Source organism: Amblyomma americanum, chromosome 1 (genome assembly GCF_052857255.1).
Source record: "Amblyomma americanum isolate KBUSLIRL-KWMA chromosome 1, ASM5285725v1, whole genome shotgun sequence".
Classification (NCBI taxonomy): domain Eukaryota; kingdom Metazoa; phylum Arthropoda; class Arachnida; order Ixodida; family Ixodidae; genus Amblyomma; species Amblyomma americanum.
In genome coordinates this window covers 300,730,974-300,750,271 of record NC_135497.1, presented here as the reverse complement: position 1 = coordinate 300,750,271, position 19,298 = coordinate 300,730,974, and positions in this window count along the sequence as shown.

The window sequence follows — 19,298 nt, the reverse complement described above, 5'->3', positions numbered from 1 at the left end:
GGCCGTCAAGACGCCTCTTTCCCACGGAGGGCATCACCGCCTGCCTGCTAAGCCAACGACCTTGTGCACCTGCTCAACCGGTCGGAAACAATTCCAGGACCTCAAGGCGCCAGGATTCCTTATCGCCTGTGCACGTGTTTGTGGGGGCGGAGCGGTCACGGGGTTAGGGAAGAGACTATGAAGAGTGTGTCTGCCCATTGGACGCTTGATGAGCCACCGGTTTCCCTAGCTAGGTGCCTAGGGAATATCCACTCTATTTAAGCCGCGATTTGGCTGGTTTCACGGCACTTCATCTCGGACTTTTGGGTCTCCCTGCTTCTCTTGTAAATATGTAGCACTTCATCTCTGACTTTTGGTCTCCCTGCTTCTCTTGCAAATATGTAAATAAACCTTCAAGTTTACCAACCCTCCTGAAGGCTTCCCTCCGTCGTCTGCAGAGTTCATCGTCATGTGGTGAAGACCTCGGTCCCGATACCCAAGCATATCAACTGGTTGGCAGCGGTGGGATGGTCTGCGCCTGGTCCTGACTCTGGTATGGTAAGTGCGCGGTCTTTCTCTTGGAGCATTGCCAGGTTTTACAACTTTGGAAGATTGTTAGCCTAGGTAATCGAAGGTTGGTATAAGAGGCAGCCGGGGCTCCTCTGACCACGTGAGTAGAGACTTGCCGTTGCTTAAATAGTCATGGACTGCAAGAAGCTGCGCAAACCAGACCTAGTTCTCGTATGCGGGGAATTGGGCATTGATTGTGGGTCGATCCGTAGAAAACCTGAATTGATTAGGGCAATTGAGGATTCCGGTGCGGACGAGGAGGAGATAGTAGAATGTTGGGAGCTAATTAAGGAGGAGTTGGAGAAGGAAAGGGAACAAAAGAAGCGAGAGGATGAACAAAAGAAGCGAGAGGATGAAGAAAAAAGGAAGCGCGAAGAGCACGAAAGAAAGCGCGAAGAGCACGAAAGGGAGCACGAAAGGAAGCGCGAAGAGCATGAAAGAGAGATCGAGAAAAAACGGCTCGATCTACAGATAGCCCAGGCTGCACAGGCAGAACGCACTAGGCTAGAGGTGCCGAACACAGTGGCAAGCCAGGCAGCATCAAAAATAAAAATAAAGGACCTCTTGCAAGCGTACAAACTTGGAGAGGACATAGGACTCTTTCTCGTGAACTTTGAGCGGGCATGTGAAAGTTGCGAGTTCCCGACCGAGTCTTGGCCGCAGAAACTTCTGACCATTCTTCCACGTGAGGCGGCCCAAGTACTCGCTCGTCTGGCAAAAGAAGAGGCGGCAGACTATATTAAAGTAAAGGCAGCACTCCTAAAAAAGTATCGCCTGTCCGCAGAGGCCTTTCGGCGCCGCTTCAGGGAAGCCAGAAAACAGCCTAACCAATAATTTCCGGATTTTGCGTATAACCTTAAGGCAGACCTGAAGGAATGGCTAAAGGGAGAACAGGCTTACGGAACTCACGATGAAGTAATAGAGGTGATCTGTCTGGAGCAGTTTTTTGGCTCTTTGCGGGAAGAAATGCGTGTATGGGTGCAGGACAGGCCCGGAAATAAAACCCTTGAAAGTGCAGCAGAGCTGGCCGAAGAGTTCTATGCCAAGCGCGTAGCAGAGGGTGCGCGTGCCCCCGTAAGCCCCAAAGTAGAAAAAAAAATTTCCACGGATCCAGACAGGAGGGGCAGCAAGCCGCAACTGGGAGCGGAACGAGGGCCATAAAGCAGAATCAAGCAACCCCACAAAGGGGGTGACCGAAAAAGAGAGGGATAAGGCTTTTAAAGCCAGAAAGAAACCAGTGTGTTTCCGTTGTCACGAGCCCGGTCATTTCGCCCACGCTTGCAGGAAGCAGGAAATCGTTCTCTCCTTGGTGGAGGCGGGCGATGAGAACATCGCCTGCTAGAGCCATACCTGAAAGACATGCAGGTTAATGGAAAACCGTGCCGGGTTCTGAGGGACTCCGCGGCCACCATGGACGTAATCCACCCCACGTACGTGAACGCAGCTGATTTTACTGGGGAATGTGCAGGTAGTCAGGTGGCCGAAGAGAATAAATAGCGCGTGCTTGCCGATCGCACGAGTTAGAATAGAGGGCCCGTTTGACGTTCTGGAAACGGAGGCAGCGGTATCACCGAATCTGCCGGAAAGATTTCCGTACCTCTTTTCAAATCGGTCGGAGCAGATGCTCCAAGAAGAGGGTCGTAGTTTCGGCGATCGAACCGTCCAGGCGCTCACTCGTGTGAAGGCTCGCGAGATTGCAGCTGAAGTAAATCGTAGGAAGAACGAAGGCTCTCCCACGACGGGTCAGGCAGGGGCAAACCCAGGAGGCGATGCTTCTGAGACGAGCGGAGAGGCTCGCGGCAGGAACAGATGCAACGCCGAGTACAATGACTCAAAGGGGGTCCAGTTCGATCAGCTCGTGGTGCCGCAGAAATACCGCGCAGGCATCCTTAAATTGTGCCATGGTGGGGGTTGGTCTTGCCACCTTGGAGTGAAGAAAACTAAAGCTAGGCTTCTACAGGAGTTTTATTGGCCTGGCTGCGTCGGGGATGTCAAGCAGTTTGTAAAGTCCTGCGACACCTGTCAGCGTGTCGGAAAGCCAGGGGATTTAAGGAAGGCTCCGATGAAGCTAGTGCCCGTAATTAGCAAACCCATCCGTCGTTTGGTGGGGGACGTAGTCGGTCCTCTACCAGTGACTCAGTCGGGCTACCGCTACCGAAAAGGGCGGGAAAACGGGAATGCCGCCGGTCTCAGTCGTAGCTTTCCTGCATAATCTGGCGTAAAATGCCCTAATGCTCGAGAAAAGCTACCGTATCATTTTCGGTTTTTGTTTTTTTCTTGCTTCTCCGTACCTACCTCATTGCCGAAAAAAAGTTTCTTACCAAATTTCAGACGCATCTCTTTTGCGAAAAAAAGGAAAAACAAAGCGGAATTAGTTTGGTTCAGCAGACTTCCGGGCGTGAGATGTTGGCGAGGGTTAAGTCATCCAAAATTTGCAGCCATATTGCTCTGTATTAAAGACCTGGCAATGTTCTGAGGCTGGCCGCGTGCTGCCTAGCCGGAGGTAAGGGCTGAGCTCAGATCGGATCGCTAATGCTCCGTTAAGGACCCCTGCCAGCTGTGCAGGTCAAGTGGACTGACTACTACGAGGCCGACTGGGACTCTGACGCCCATTCGTGGTGCACCGACCAGCTGCAACCACTTCGTGGCGTCTTCTTGGCGGCGGACGGATTGTTGTGATCGGAGGCCCCGACAGCGGGAAAAGACGAGCCCGGCAGGCGCCATCGAACTATGCTTGACCCAAAGGTGCTGTCGTCCTGAGAAGAGGATTAGGAACGGCTCCTGGCGGCGGTGAGCTGTGACGAAAGGCCTCTCATCCCTTCGTCCGGAGTATGGAATGCGGCATTGCTCCCGAATTGCGCCCTCACGGGGACCGGCAGAAAGACGCGAACAAAGACGCCGAACCCGCCTCACTGGCTTGCACGTGCGGCCAGACAAAGCGGGGGTGGACACGGCTGATTCATCTTACCCTCTGGAATGCCCGGGGCCGTCAGGACGCCTCTTTCCCACGGAGGGCATCACCGCCTGCCTGCTAAGCCAACGACCTTGTGCACCTGCTCAACCGGTCGGAAACAATTCCAGGACCTCAAGGCGCCAGGATTCCTTATCGCCTGTGCACGTGTTTGTGGGGGCGGAGCGGTCACGGGGTTAGGGAAGAGACTATGAAGAGTGTGTCTGCCCATTGGACGCTTGATCAGCCACCGGTTTCCCTAGCTAGGTGCCTAGGGAATATCCACTCTATTTAAGCCGCGATTTGGCTGGTTTCACGGCACTTCATCTCGGACTTTTGGGTCTCCCTGCTTCTCTTGTATATATGTAGCACTTCATCTCTGACTTTTGGTCTCCGTGCTTCTCTTGCAAATATGTAAATAAACCTTCAAGTTTACCAACCCTCTTGAAGGCTTCCCTCCGTCGTCTGCCGAGTTCATCGTCATGCGGTGAAGACTTCGGTCCCGATACCCAAGCATATCAGTCTGTAGAGGCTTAGATTCCGCCGCCGAGTCCGTCTGTCTACCGTTCACTATGTATATTCGTAGAGGGAAAGGCCAGTCCCAACAGGAATTTGTGTCTGTAGAGGCTTAGCTTCCGCCGCCGAGTACGTCTGTCTACCGTTCACTATGTATATTCGTAGAGGGAAAGGCCAGTCCCAACAGGAATCTGTGTCTGTAGAGGCTTAGCTTCCGCCGCCGAGTCCGTCTGTCTACCGTTCATTATGTATATTCGTAGAGGGAAAGGCCAGTCCCAACAGGAATCTGTGTCTGTAGAGGCTTAGCTTCCGCCGCCGAGTCCGTCTGTCTACCGATCACTATGTATATTCGTAGACGGAAAGGCCAGTCCCAACAGGAATCTGTGTCTGTAGATGCTTAGCTTCCGCCGCCGAGTCTGTCTGTCTACTGTTCACTATGTATATTCGTAGAGGGAAAGGCCAGTCCCAACAGGAATCTGTGTCTGTAGAGGCTTAGCTTCCGCCGCCGAGTCCGTCTGTCTACCGTTCATTATGTATATTCGTAGAGGGAAAGGCCAGTCCCAACAGGAATCTGTGTCTGTAGAGGCTTAGCTTCCGCCGCCGAGTCCGTCTGTCTACCGTTCATTATGTATATTCGTAGAGGGAAAGGCCAGTCCCAACAGGAATCTGTGTCTGTAGAGGCTTAGCTTCCGCCGCCGAGTCCGTCTGTCTACCGTTCACTATGTATATTCGTAGACGGAAAGGCCAGTCCCAACAGGAATCTGTGTCTGTAGATGCTTAGCTTCCGCCGCCGAGTCTGTCTGTCTACTGTTCACTATGTATATTCGTAGAGGGAAAGGCCAGTCCCAACAGGAATCTGTGTCTGTAGATGCTTAGCTTCCGCCGCCGAGTCTGTCTGTCTACTGTTCACTATGTATATTCGTAGAGGGAAAGGCCAGTCCCAACAGGAATCTGTGTCTGTAGAGGCTTAGCTTCCGCCGCCGAGTCCGTCTGTCTACCGTTCATTATGTATATTCGTAGAGGGAAAGGCCAGTCCCAACAGGAATCTGTGTCTGTAGAGGCTTAGCTTCCGCCGCCGAGTACGTCTGTCTACCGTTCACTATGTATATTCGTAGAGGGAAAGGCCAGTCCCAACAGGAATCTGTACCTGTAGAGGCTTAGCTCCTTGAGTAGTGCAGAACACGGAGATGGAAAGTGCAGGAAAAGAACATCGTGTGACACGGACCTACACTGGAGTTAGTGGTCGTGAGCCTTAGTTGTGGAGGTTGGTTGTGGCCGCCAGGCCTTTGAGGAGGCCTCGACACACCTTAAGTTGTCGGTTTGGTTTGTTTCCCCCCTCACCTTTTGGCAGTGCGATAACGTGATTAAATAAGTTGGGCTAGTTGCTGCTTTTGATCCACCGACTGCGACATATTACTAGCGTTAAAATACGCACAACGTATTTTAACGCTAGTGATATGTCGCAGTCTGTGCGATAGCGTCTGGGTCTATTTTGTCTTCTATGAAGATAAGGCCTTCTATGCTCTCCTGTCGTATAAGCAAACCGGAAAAATGTGGTAAAACATTTCAATGACTCAACGTAAATCCTCCTGGCGCAAATATGAGCTATGAAGAGCAGAGAACGATTAAAAAGTAAGAAACGTATGTTAAGAGTTCTGGGCCGTTGTTGCCTTCAAGTTCTACGTAGAGGTTAGATGCATTGTGTATATTGAAGATTTTAGATTTTTGTCGCAGAGAACGCATTGGGTTATAGGAGATAATTTTTTTGACCAGCTTCAGAATTATTTTAATATCCCGCTGTGGGAAAACCATGAAATGCCCGTTTTCTTCAATGAAGGAAGTCATAGAAACTTAATGCAAAAATAAAACCATCCCTGCTTCACCGGAGTGAAAAAAATTTGTAGACCCCACCTCGTGGAGTCAGAAAACCCGTTAATCATGATGCCCGTTGATAAATTAAGATCACCATCATCAAAAGTCACGACATTAATCATGCTGAAAGCCTACATTTGAAGACGGGCAGGTCGTTCTGCTTTATCACGGACAAAAAGTTATCGTTCACGGACGCACTAATGGATGCGGGAAAAACAGCTCTCCCGGGCTCACATTTTTCGAAGCGCTTTTTCAGAGCAGGCATATATACTGGGAGAGGGCATTAAGGGGAGGGGGGCGCAGAGAAATAGGGCAAGGCTAGTAATTATAGCGGTAGGATAGCATTTTCTCCTAACAGTTATTATGGTTGCCACACTAAACAGACACAAAGACTTGCTGCAGCTTTGTCAAACAGGTTCATGCTTAGAGGGCTCAATGTTAAGCCAGGTAGCAGAACCATATATGGCATCCCTAGAGCTACATGTTCCTAGATTGTGAGCAGGCCCCTCTTCTTCACTCCTGTGCAGCTGTGTATTATGAAATATGCTGTCATTGCCCTGATGCGTGAATCATCAGCGGACCTTGTGGGCAGGGTAGTTTCGACAGAGGTCGTGTTCTCTAAACGAAAACTGTTCATTGGGCTGACTTGCGCCCACAATGGACTGAATCCCTCGGCGGCGGTGAAACGACAAGCGTGCTCGGCGGACGTCGAACAGAACGCCCGCTGCTGTCGGCCGTGCTCAATTTAAAGCTGATAGCGAACTTTCAAGATAAAACGTGCAAAGTTGCTAGAACATTTCGGAACAACGTAGAATCAACTATACCTGGCTGCGATCAGTCGAGATAAATCTAGTCGCGTCTTGCGTCGCAAACAAACCGATGAAGTGGTGTGGCGGCAGATTTGAAAAACGAACAAACACTGCAAATATTCGCGGCATTACTCCCCTCTCAAAGAAGCATCGGCCCGATGCATTAAAACAAATAATGCGACTAGTATGAGATAAAAGGGATCTTGCGAAAATAGAGTATGGAAATGCAGCGTGCTTTAGCGCGCATAATACGGCTTCAGACGGACTACATGGACAACTTCTGGTCGCACGCGGCGTCGCTGGGATGCAGTCATTGCGTCAGGGATGACTTCATAATCCAGTTCACCTAGCCGATGAAGAACCTTGTACGGGCCGAAATAGCGGCGCAAAAGCTTTTCACTCAATCCACGGCGAATGGGCGTCCAAACCCAGACTTGGTGTCTTGGCTTGTATTCCGCGTTGCGTCTTCGTATGTTGTAGTGCCTGGCGTCGGACCGCTGCTGATCTTTGATCCGTAATCGGGCAAGCCTTCGAGCTTCGGCGCGTTGAAGGTAGGCGGCAACGTCGACTTTCTCTTCTGTAACGTTGGGTGGTCGTGGCCTCCCTGCCATGGACGAGCCTAAAAGCCGTCATCTGGGTGGTCTTCTGCACTGCGGTGTTGTAGGCGAAGACGACGTAAGGCAGGGTGACATCCCCGATTTTGTGTTCGGCATCGACATACATGGCGAGCATATCGGCGATGGGGCTGCGACATCAGCCAGCACCCGATTCCTGCCAGGCCGCCCCTTCTTTCCGTTTTCCGCAGTCATATGAGTCCACGTATCATGCTCTGTTCTCAATAGCCCGCTCACATGCTATGAACCCTTGACATACTGCGGTCAAACGTCCAATCTACTACACCTGTGTTCTTCTCGTCTATGTCGCGCGGCTTTGCCACCAGCGCCTTCCACCTTCTCGACCTGATCTGTGCTTCTACCCCTACGATGCCGAATCATCCTCGCCGATAAGGCCGCCCGGTCTCCCTTTGTGTCCCCCGATCGCTGAATTACCGCCGTCAAGACTGAAAGCTGGGCTAGTTGGTTGTACATTAATAAGAAAAGACTAACGCTATAGACGAGGACACAGAAATAGAAGTACACAGACAAGCGCCAAACATCAACTACGTTCTTCACAGAAAGACACATAAATAGTGGTCATGGTCATATGAGTGTGGCTGGAAACAAACCACTTATGCATACGTGGTAAGCATTTTTCCAGATAGCTTTTTTTTTAGACAGGGTGAGTGGGTGAGACTTTGGCAGCGGCAGCGGCGGCGTACAGAAAGCCCGTAAACACGCTCACCTATCTTTGCAGGCGCTGTGGACACGAGCACTGCCTGTGTTTTGGAACCATACCCGGGATGCATACGCGGCTTCTTTGCTTTTCCAAGCTTCGAGAAGACCCTATTTTTCAAGCATCAACTGGATCTTCATCTGCTGCCATCTGTTTTCGCCGGCTGGAGACTCACTCCTGGCCTATCAGCTTCATCAAAGGGGCGGAATCCCTGTGCATTGCAGTCACTGGCAGCGGCAGCGGCGCCGTACAGACAGCCCGTAAACACGCTCACCTATCTTTGTAGGTTGTTGGTAATTTCGATACCTTTGGTAGAAATGTTACACTAAGTCGGTCCCTGTTGCTGCCACGAGTGTGCTGCTTTTGTCACTGTTCTTGGCGAAACGTCATAAACGTTCTGGATACGTTCACGCTCACTGCCCCTTGAGTTATGGGAAGCTCTGGTACTCTCGGTGACGTACAGTAATCGGCGAAAAACAGCCGAATAGCATCAAAGAAATTGTCAAAGTGTTAACCGAGGTGCTGGTAAAGATGGATGTGTTCACGGCTAAGTAAAGATTGAAATTACAGCCATGCGCACATCTAATAATGAGATCCATTCTGAACTTGAGGGCATAGGAGAGGCTATGGGTTTCATGAATGTAAGTTTTCAAGCGTTTAAGAGGGATATCGACGAGTTCAGGCGTGAGGTGGCGGAGGTGAAGTTCCAGAATACTCAACGCCAGCAGTAAATACCGCAGATGCAGAAAGAGCTCGTGGAGGCTAGGAGGGAGATTATTGAGCTAATACAATATGGCAGGAGTCAGAACATCGATATTAAAGGCATTCAAGTGGTTAAAGAAGATGATTTGCGCGCGGCCCTTGGAAAAATAGCTGCCTCTGTGGGAGTCGATGTCGCAGACGATGCCATAGACGTTGTACACCGTGTCCGCTCGAAGGACATTGGTACGCCAAATGTTGTGGTGCGCTTTTCCTCTCGTGCTGTGCGGGACAAGTTCTTCTCTGCGGCCAAAAGGACAAGGCTTGACACTGGTATTCTTCGCTTTGAAAAGAGCGAGCCGCTTTACATCAATGAGCATCTCTGCGTCGAGAAGATGTTGCTGAGCAAAGCCCGTAAACTGCGTCTGGAGAAAAAATGAAAATTTGTCTGGGTGTCGCAGGGAAAGATTCTGATCAGAAAGACAGAAACCTCTAAACTGTTAAGAATCGAGAGCGAGAATGACCTGGCTGGTGTCGAGTAGTGTTAGTCATTGTTCAGTTTTCTTTTTGTGCTTGTGTTTCTTCATGGTTTTCAGGCTGAACGAAATAGATCAGTTAACGAAACAACATGTGTTATCGGTATTCCTCTGCAATGTGCGCAGTATAAAAAAAATCCTAAACTTGATGATTGCTTATCTCTCCCGGCACACTTTTCAATATGACATTATCGCTATCAGTGAAACGTGGCTTAAGGAGAAAGAATCACCTTTTGTACGTGGCTACAAACTTTCCTCTCTACGGCGGGTTTCACGTTCACGTGGGGGTGGTGTTGCCTTCTTTGTAAAAGATAATGTATCTTTTGAAGTCCTGCCCATTCTTACTATCGGCGATGATACAATTGAAGCGCTGTTTATAAAAATTGAGGGTGGTATAATTGTTGGAGTGGTCTACCGCCCTCCTGGTTCTGCTATTTCAGTTTTTCCTGAAAAACTCGAATCGGTTCTAGAAATTTTGACCTCTAAGAAAAGTAACTGCGTTGTAACCGTGGGAGACTTTAACATATATATTTCGGGAGACTCAAACAACTACACCTCACTTTTGAGATCATATAACATGTCCAACCTTATAACAGAACCCACACATGTAGCTGGCAATTCTAGTACGTTTTAATAGATCATGCACTTACCAATATTACTAATGACAGATGGGCCGGAACTTATATAGATCCAATAGCTGATCACATACCCACAATTATTATAGTTAATATCCAAGAAAACATTAATCCTAAAATGACTGATGGTGGGCCATAAAAAAGATTGACTATCGATTATTTCGTGAGATCTTGAAGCAAACGGACTTCTCCGCTGGCTGTGATAGTAACATAGATAAGAAATGTAGAAATTTCTTTGCAACTGCTCAGGCTGCCATTTCGCAGAGTTCCACAATAGTTAAATCGGATAAATATAATGCCCCTGTATGCCCCTGTATGACTAACGACATCCTAGACATACTGAAAAAGAAAGAAAAATGGCATTACAAATGGAAACAGGCTAAAACTAATCATTATTTTTTAAGCCAGTTTAAGCGCTTTCGGAACCTGTCAGTATCTTTGCTACGCAAAAGAAAACGTGAATATTACTCATCTCTCATTTTAAATACTAGTGGCAACATGAAAAAAATCTTGAACATTGTAACAGGTGCAATAGGGCTTCGTTCAGACCAGCGTATATTATCTTATTTAATTGATCAAGAAACTGCTGATGAGTTTAATGACTATTTTATAAATATTTGACCACAGCTAGCAACTCAGCTACCTCCAGTTACTGATTTTGTGCCCTCAATCAAATAAGTTGTGAATAGTTTTGTAATATATGATGTAAAGATAGATGAAATTATAACAGTAGTTAAAGAGTTGAGAACAAATAAGGCAGCAGGCCTTGATGAAATTCCTGCTAAAATAATTAAGGATAATATTGATATATTAGCCGATACTCTTCTTTGTCTATATAATCACTCCCTTGAAAGTGAAATATATCCTGCTGAATTAAAAATAGCAAAGGTCGTTCCGGTATTTATGGACGGAGATGGCTCTCATCCATCAAGCTATAGACTAATATCAAATATCAGTGTTTTAAATACAGTTTTCGAAAAGGTACTCAGTACACGTATAAACAAATTTATATCCGATTACAATGTGCTTAGCCCCCACCAGCACGGTTTCAGACCTCATAAATCTACTTCATCTGCGGTTCTCAACCTAACACAAATTCTAAATACAACTCTAAATGAGAATAGAATTGCTATTGTTGTATATATTGATATAAAAAAAGGCATTTGACACAGTCAACCACAAGATTTTACTCAACAAATTTAGCAATTATAGATTCAGGGGTAAGTTCCCGAACTTAATCAAAAGCTATCTTAGCGACCGCAAGCAGCATGCAGTAATTGAAATATATACATCTACTTCCCAACCTTTAATGTATGCTGACAATACCGCTCTTGTATTTATGGGAGAAAATTTGAAATACAGGATAAAATAAATGCAGAGCTAGACAACGCTTTTACGTGGTTCACGTCCAATCAATTAGCCCTTAATCTCAGTAAGACTAAGTATACAGGTTTTCATTCCTGAAAAAAAGGAAATAAATACTGATGAACTGCACATATCTTTACGCGGCGAAAAAAAATAGAACAAGTGGGCTCGTACAAATATTTAGGTATTTTATTTAAATCAGACATGCACTGCAAATCACATATTAAACACCTTTATTCGAAGCTCGCTTACGCTTGCTATGTTTTACTTAAAGCTCGTGAACGTTTTGCATACCCCATTATATGCATTCTTTACTTTTCCTTCTTTCATAGTCATCTCTCTTACTGCATTGAGTCTTCTGGTGTCACTTTCACAACTGATCTCGAACCTGTAATCCGTCTGCAAAAACGTGCATTACGAATATTACATTTTCAAGTCGTGGTCAATCCAGTAGATCTTTGCATAATTTTGTCCATGTGCCGCCCTTAAATGCATTGTACGAATTAAAAATTGCACAAACTATACATAGAATCTTAAAGACTACTGATCCTCTCCCCATAACTTTGTTTAAACGCCCATTACGAAATACAAGAGCTGCAACTAATCATAACTCTAACCTGCCCCCATCTCATAATGTGCACGGGAAAAGTCTCATAGTATTTAACGGGGCCTTGATCTGGAATTCTTTGCCAGTACACATCAAGCAAGCCAATAACTTCAGAACTGTTCTAAAGAAATACCTTTTTGAAACCTATTGTAATGTTTAAATCAAATTATGACACAATATTATTGCATTGCCTATGATGTGTGCGTCAGGAATAAATTTTGTATTTGTTAATTACATTCCTCCTCTGCTGTGTTACTATTTGTATCGTATTTCATCACTGGACCCTTTACTAGCCAATGGCTATGGGTCCAGCAACTGTTTTGTATTTTGAAAGAAACATAAATAAAATACTTGAATTGAAAAAAAGGCGCGCTGACGCAGTTATCTCCTTTGCCGATGATATAGTAGGCTTCGCATATCTCTCGGTACAGCCTAGTTCCTCCCCTACCGAGCACGCACGCGGCTTCAAATGCTGGCACGCACCCGCAACGCCTACAGTGTTTGGCTAAAAAGCCGGTCCCGCTAAAGAATCGACTTATCACTTAGGCAGTGCTCCGACTGCCGAACATAGCACTTCCCGCAGGAGAGTGGAATCCGGTATATAATACCAGTTATGCAAGGTAGAGGTGCCCCAGAAGTAATACGGAGCACGCGAACGGTGGCCCAAATGAAAAAAAAACTGCATGAAAGCACGCTCTATCAGCAGATGAGCATCAAAGAGCAGGGGGGCGTCGGCACCGTCTCGATAACTTGATGCTCGCTTAATCGCCTCAACGAGCCAAGCTGCGCTGCTATCATCCCTGTCTGCCAGGGGCAAGGAAAAGCAAAAAGCGCAAGCTGCCGAACGCCAACTTTCTGCACGGCCCGGACGAACAACAAACCCTTGCATGAGGTATTGAAAGCGCCCCTGGCTAGCACTAATGACAGCATCGCAGCTTTGCTCGTGGCGGCGATAACGCGAGCATCAAGTTATCGCGACGGGCCAGCCGGATGTGCCGACATACCCTCGCTCTTTGTCGCGCATCTGCCGATAGAGTGCGCTGGCATGCAGTTTTTTCCATTTCGGCCACAGCTGGCGTGCTCCGTATTACTTTTGGGGTACCTGTACATACTTGCACTCATAATTTGTAGTGCAGGCTGTCTTCTTTTTCTCATTCACAGCTTTGCACATGCGGACAAGCTTCTCAGGAGCGGTGAACAAAACGTTCACACTGCATTTCCCTCCAACCTTTTTCAGCCAGTGGGATAGCTGGTGCACATACGGTATGGCTGCTCGCCTCAATCTGGTGCCGCTTTTTCCGCTCCTGTAGCAGAGCGCCCACCTGGCCTGATTTCATTCATCAAGCCTTCAGCTACTCCGATCACTGTTTCATGAAGAAAACCGGCCTTATCCAGCCTTACGTCATGTGCCTGCAGACTCTCCGGGATTCTATGGTGAAGACTTCTGAAGAGCATCCCGCTGGCTGTTTTTTACTATCTCCTGCTTCACAAATTTCGAGTGGGCCGGATTGTATGCCATTATGTCCTTTTTTGAGCGTGGCTTCTACGCCCAGCCAATATGCCCCCGACCAAAATACAAACCTAACTCTAAAAAATAGAGGCATCCTTTGACCGGAACTTCATGCGTGAACCTAAAATCCCGCTAATCTATAGCGCTAGTCTTTTCTAATTAATAATTTCCGCCACTCGCCGATCGCCTTTTAATAGTCGCCGTTCCCCTTCTCCGATGCTTCGATGTTCTAATAGTCGTAGTTCTGGGGGAAAGAACGGCGCTTGTTTCGGACTCCTCAGGTCCTCCGTGTCGTCCCGCTAATGTAATCGCACTGCCCATGGAAGGCGCCGCAGTTCCCGCTCTCGTCGACACGTTCGCTGGAGTGTCCGTCATCAGTGAAGCTCTCCGCCGTTGACTCCCCGAAGTGACCACCCTGCTTGCTGACTTCGCTCTACAGCGCCTCCTCACAGCGCAATCATCCCTCAGCCGCGTGTGCGGCCTGTGTCCTCATTCAAGTCGTTTTGTACACCATCGAGTTTATTGTTCTGCATCACTGCTCACAAGACATCATCCTGGAATGTCACTTCTTTCCCAACCATCATGTCGTTATTGACTGTGTTATTGACTGTGAAGGTTCTTCCCTTAGTCACCTACGCGTATAACACTGCCACGCAAACCTCCACTGATTCTATCCCTTCTTTCTTCTGTACGCCCCCCCCCCCCCCCCCCACGCGGTGGATCCTCTTCTTCGCTACCACCCCGGCATTTCCGAGTCCACGCAGCTCTCCAACGCCGCCACGTACGCCGAAGAATGCAGTCAGCTCGCTCGCTCGTTTACGACGCAGAACCAGTGACACGAAAAAAAAAAACGACAGCGACACGTCCGAAGCCTCTACGCCTATCTTGCTGAATCCTTTTTGTGGCTCCGGGTGCCTCTTCCAACACCCGGCCATCCGCGGAAAGTGCTTGCTCAATATCATTGTCCATATCTTGCTTTATAGCAAACCAACATCGTTTAGCCCGTTTGCACCCTATGCGTGCCGGAATGACGAACTCAGCCTTGTATTGTAAGGGGCGAGACGCACTAGTGCCTCTCCCGGAGCACCTCTCTGTATATATAAATTAGTACAGGCCACGGTGGTACAGGCTTTTCACCACTACCACCACCACGTAAATCGATTGAAGGCATGCTACAACACCTCTGTTCGTTATTGCCCATAAGTCGCCAGGCTGGCTCCTTTTCCAGCTGAGAAGCTGTAGCGTACCAACTGTCACGGGTTCCGCTACCCGCAAGCCCCGACACAACGCGCAGACGGTACGCTGCGCCTGAAGGCGAAGAACTTGACCCGCTCGCTCTCTGGGTTCTGGCTATGCCTCCTTATCGCAGGCCTCACTGTTCTGTTGACGTGGCTCAGCTACCCAGGCTGCGGAGCAGTGGCTAAGTACCTGGCGGTGTTGCGCTAGCGCGCTAAATTTCTCCTTCTTTTTGTCTGTGCCTGTTTGCTCCTGTTCTGGGGTGATTGGGTGCGGGACGAGAGCTTAATGTCTACTTCTTCTCCTGGCCAGGGGTTTTCCCCTTGGTCGGCATCTCTTCATAAAGACCAGCTCCCAACTGATCTCTTTTTCCGCAGTGGTGTTTCAAGCATTCCGGTCGCTCTAGTGCCTTCCGATGGCGGCGCTATCCGACTGAACAACCCGGAGGCAGTGCAGGCGGCTCTTAGGTCCACATCGCAGCACTTCATGCACATGGGGGTTTAAAACAGACAGCTTTGGTTCTAGACTATTTGATTGGGCTTCTGGCAATAACTTGATCTGCAACAATTCCGGATTGCCTACGTTTGTTCGCAGTCAATGCCGCTCTGCCTTGGATTTAACTTTTTCCTCCCCAGGAGTGACTGTTATGTCTTGGGCGCCTGTTGACTGTGCAACAAACAGTGATCATCTACCGATTAGTGTCAAGCTTGCGTGTAAATTGACTCTTCCTGAGCGACATCAGCGCACGTTAATAAATTACAATTGCTTTAAAGACACGCTAAAATCAGCCCTCCAAATCACTTCAGACACTCGCGCTCAGAGAAGTGCCGAAAGCAAGGCTGCACATCCATGTTCAGTACTGGACCATGCAAGGCAAAAGTCTGAATTTTTGGTTAAGAGAACGAAGGGTCCAATCGCGAACAATTGGTGGAATGTTGAGTGCACGCGTGCATATAGACGACGGAAAGCAGCTTGGAAGAAACTTCTCATCAATCAATGCCCAAGAAATTGGCTGGATTATAAGTATGTTGCAGCAACATTTAAGCGCACTGTCGCCCGTGCAAAGGAGGAGTATAATACAAATCATTATGATTTCCTTTCCCAATCAGGAAATAAACGAGCTTTGTTTAATTTCATGAGGCGCAACAAGGTGATTCCTCCGGCTGCCAACATTGAATCCATCGTTCAGTCCCCTGTTGACATCGCAAAGGCCTTAGAGGATATTGCGTGTGGCCTAGAGCTTCGCTTTACATCTGCTTTACCTTCTCCTACTATATTCACATGCACCTCAAGTGATTTCACTGAGGTCTCTATGCCTGAGCTGTCGCAAATTGATCTGCGCTTATCCCCAGCGGCTCCTGGCCCCGATAAGGTCACTTCATCTATGATCAAAATTTTGTTCAATGAATCTCCTGGAGATCTGTTGGCTCTAATTAACCCTTCTATTAAAGGTCCTTGGATACCGCATGAGTGGCGTCTTGCTGAAATAGTTCCATTGCTTAAAAAGCAAGGGGAGGGCTTAACTTTAGACAATATACGCCCTATTTCGTTAACATCGAACCTAGTGAAATTGGTGGAAAGGGTCCTTCTCAGCCGTGTCATGTCATTCATTTCAGAAAATGCTGTATTGAATTCATGTCAAATTGGTTTCAGGCCGGGTTGTTCAATTTGGTGTGCTCATACTGACCTTGAGAGTCGTATTAAATTAGCTCGCAATAGAAAAATAGTTTGCTGCGCTTGTCACCTTGGATGTCAGTAAAGCATACGACAGCGTGGAGCACTCGACTCTATTACTAAGATTACATGAACTCAACTTCCCAAGCTATTTTGTAGCCTGGATTTCTGTTTTTTTGAAGAATAAAGAATTTTACTGCTGCCAAAATGGTGTTTCCTCAAGGAGATTTCCACAGACAAGAGGTGTTCCGCAAGGATCAGTTCTCTCACCTGTTCTTTTTAACATTTTTCTAAGCTCAATTCCATGCATTCAAAATATGAAAACTTATGTGTACGCCGACGATATTGCATTTTTTTGCATCAGCTGGTGACATTCCCACTCTTTATCGAACCCTGCAAAATTACCTCAATGTTCTTGACAACTGGCTAGGAAGAATTCATCTGTCCCTTAATGTGAAGAAATGCGCATTGTTAGTATTTGCAGTTTCTGTTCCTGTAAATACCTGCCTGGTGTATAGAAATAACATAATACCTCAAGTTCAGACGGTGAAGTATCTCGGTGTAATATACGACTCTACTCTCTCCTGGCGGCCACACATTGAGCAAGTTTCTGGGCCCGAATTACGGAACTCGCTCTAAATTTGTAGAGCGTTACGTCAAAATGACGACAGCATGACGACAAGGCTAGACGTCAACGCGTGACGGAACGCGGAATCAACCAATGGCTAGTAGGGTGCCGCCCCGGAAAAGTTTATTTTCACGACAAGAGGCCAATTTGCACGGCAAGGGGCCGTATGCTAACTTTTTTATAAGAATACGCAGTGAATAAAATAAGCATTGTTTTATTCTTTCATAAAAGTGTATTTCACTCTCACTGCCATGAAGTAAAACAAGAAGGACATTCACTTTTGCAAATAACTGCTTTCGTGGGTAAGTTTTGTTGCCATGAGGGCGCGCTGGCAGATGTAAACACTGAACATGGCGGCCTTCTAAAAAACAGCTGATCCCACGGCTAGTTCCTGCTTTTTTAGGCGTCGTCTGAAATCAAGGTTCTATTTGGTTGTCCAAAGTGAGCGGATAACAATTATCGAAGCCAGTGAAGGTCACGGGCCTCCAGAAAGGAACCTGCACGAAACGTCGGGCCCGAAAATCGACGAAGACAACTTGAGGTAAGCCTGTGTTATTGGTTTAAAGATGCCACATGCCAAGCATATGATTTGGGTTCTGTTTCTTTCACTTTAGCAAATACAAGGCGTCCACGAAGCACGGCTTGTTGGATAAAATCAACTTTTTTGGCTTCATAAACGTCTGGCACAAATGATTCAGTTGGGAAGGAGCAAGAACCAAGCAAGGCGGTTGGGCGCACGCTAACAACCTTGCTCGTTTTCGGTCGTTCTTGGCTGTGCTATAAGTTGCTGCAGCGCAGCACACGCATATGTTCCTGTAAAAACATATTAGCCCGAACTCAGAGCAAAGGTTTTTTCCTGTTATTCCCTGCTTTCGAAAAGCGGAACAGAAACTATTCCCTGTTTTTCCCCGCTGTGTTCGCTGCTGCAATTCTCTGAGCGGGAATTATAGTCTCGAAATGGCGCCAACTCGAAGAATGCCTAGCGAGCAAGAGCTAATCGTAATAGAGTCTATGAAGAGCCATCCGCTCTTGGCCCGGGCTTCTGCCGACCTAACAAACTCATACACAGCTGTTGAAAAGCGCGAGCTGTGGATCCAGCTTGCGTCGATTCTCAACAACAAGGGGTCGGCCGTTTAAAAACATGATGTCTTTGCCTTGCGCCTTGCTAGCACTGTTTATTCCATCTGTGGTGTATTTTAGTCTCGGAGGAGGTGCAGGAATGCATAGACAAGTGGTTGAGCATTATTGATTGCTTCTCTTTTGCTAGTGCTCTTTTAGTTTCATGGTTTGCCAGTACCAATCAGCCGCACCTTTTACCCTGTTACAGCAGAGGAGATGAACGGGGAGCCTCAGCAAGTTGTCGACAAGACACACGGAGCCCCACAGACCGTGAGTTGGCTTTCCATTATTCAAGCTCCATACTACCCTTTCTGGCAGCTGATTGAAAGTAATAGCACTATACTCTCTGGCAGCATTTGCAGCAGTAGCCAAAATACTGCAGAGATTCTACAGTACACACAAAACTATCTCTCTCTGGCTTTGCCACGCAGTGCAGAATGTTTATTTCTCTTGCAGTGAGGCTGTGACATCTCCTAGCAGTCTAGCAAATGTGCACATGAAATATGCTACTACAATGCTGCCCAAGATTGCTGTCCTGTATATTTATGTCAAGTCCTCTAACACATTTTACCAAATGTTTTGCGTATTCCACCACGTGATGAGCACATTTTCTTTCCCGACAGCTACACCGGTGCCCTCGCCGCAGCCCTCACAGCAGCACACACCAGAGCCCCCACTGCAGCCCTCAACGCGTGCCACGCCTAGCCTTCTTGGGAAGCGACGGCGGGACGATGGGGCCAATAAGGTGCTGCGCCAGATGCTGTATGAATCGCATCGATTGGATTCCCTTACTGACGCCCGGAACCGCCAGGACACTGCTTTTCAGCAAAGCATGCTGGAGGTGTGTACTCGCTGCGCACACTGCACTTTGAAGAGTCGAAGCCGTCACCTGAAGCATAAATATCAGTGCTCTCTTTTGAGCACCTCTACTTCTGTTTTGACGCCTCTTGTGGGAGGTGGTTGGGACAGCTGAGTTTATGAAACTGACACGAGTCTTCTACAGCCATACTTTGTCCAAAATATCTCAGCACCTGAAATTTTACATAAAGCTTAAGCGAGATCTCAAAATTGGTTGTCAGTAATAATTTGTAATTGGAAGTATTTTTACATGCAGGCCATATGGGAGGTGACAGATGCTGTGCAGGCGTCAAATGGTCAGCAAGAGCTGCTCATCCAGAATGTGAACCTACTGACGCTAATCTTACAAAAGCAGCTTGAGCCACCTGCACCACATTGAATTGTTCATATTTATGTCATTATT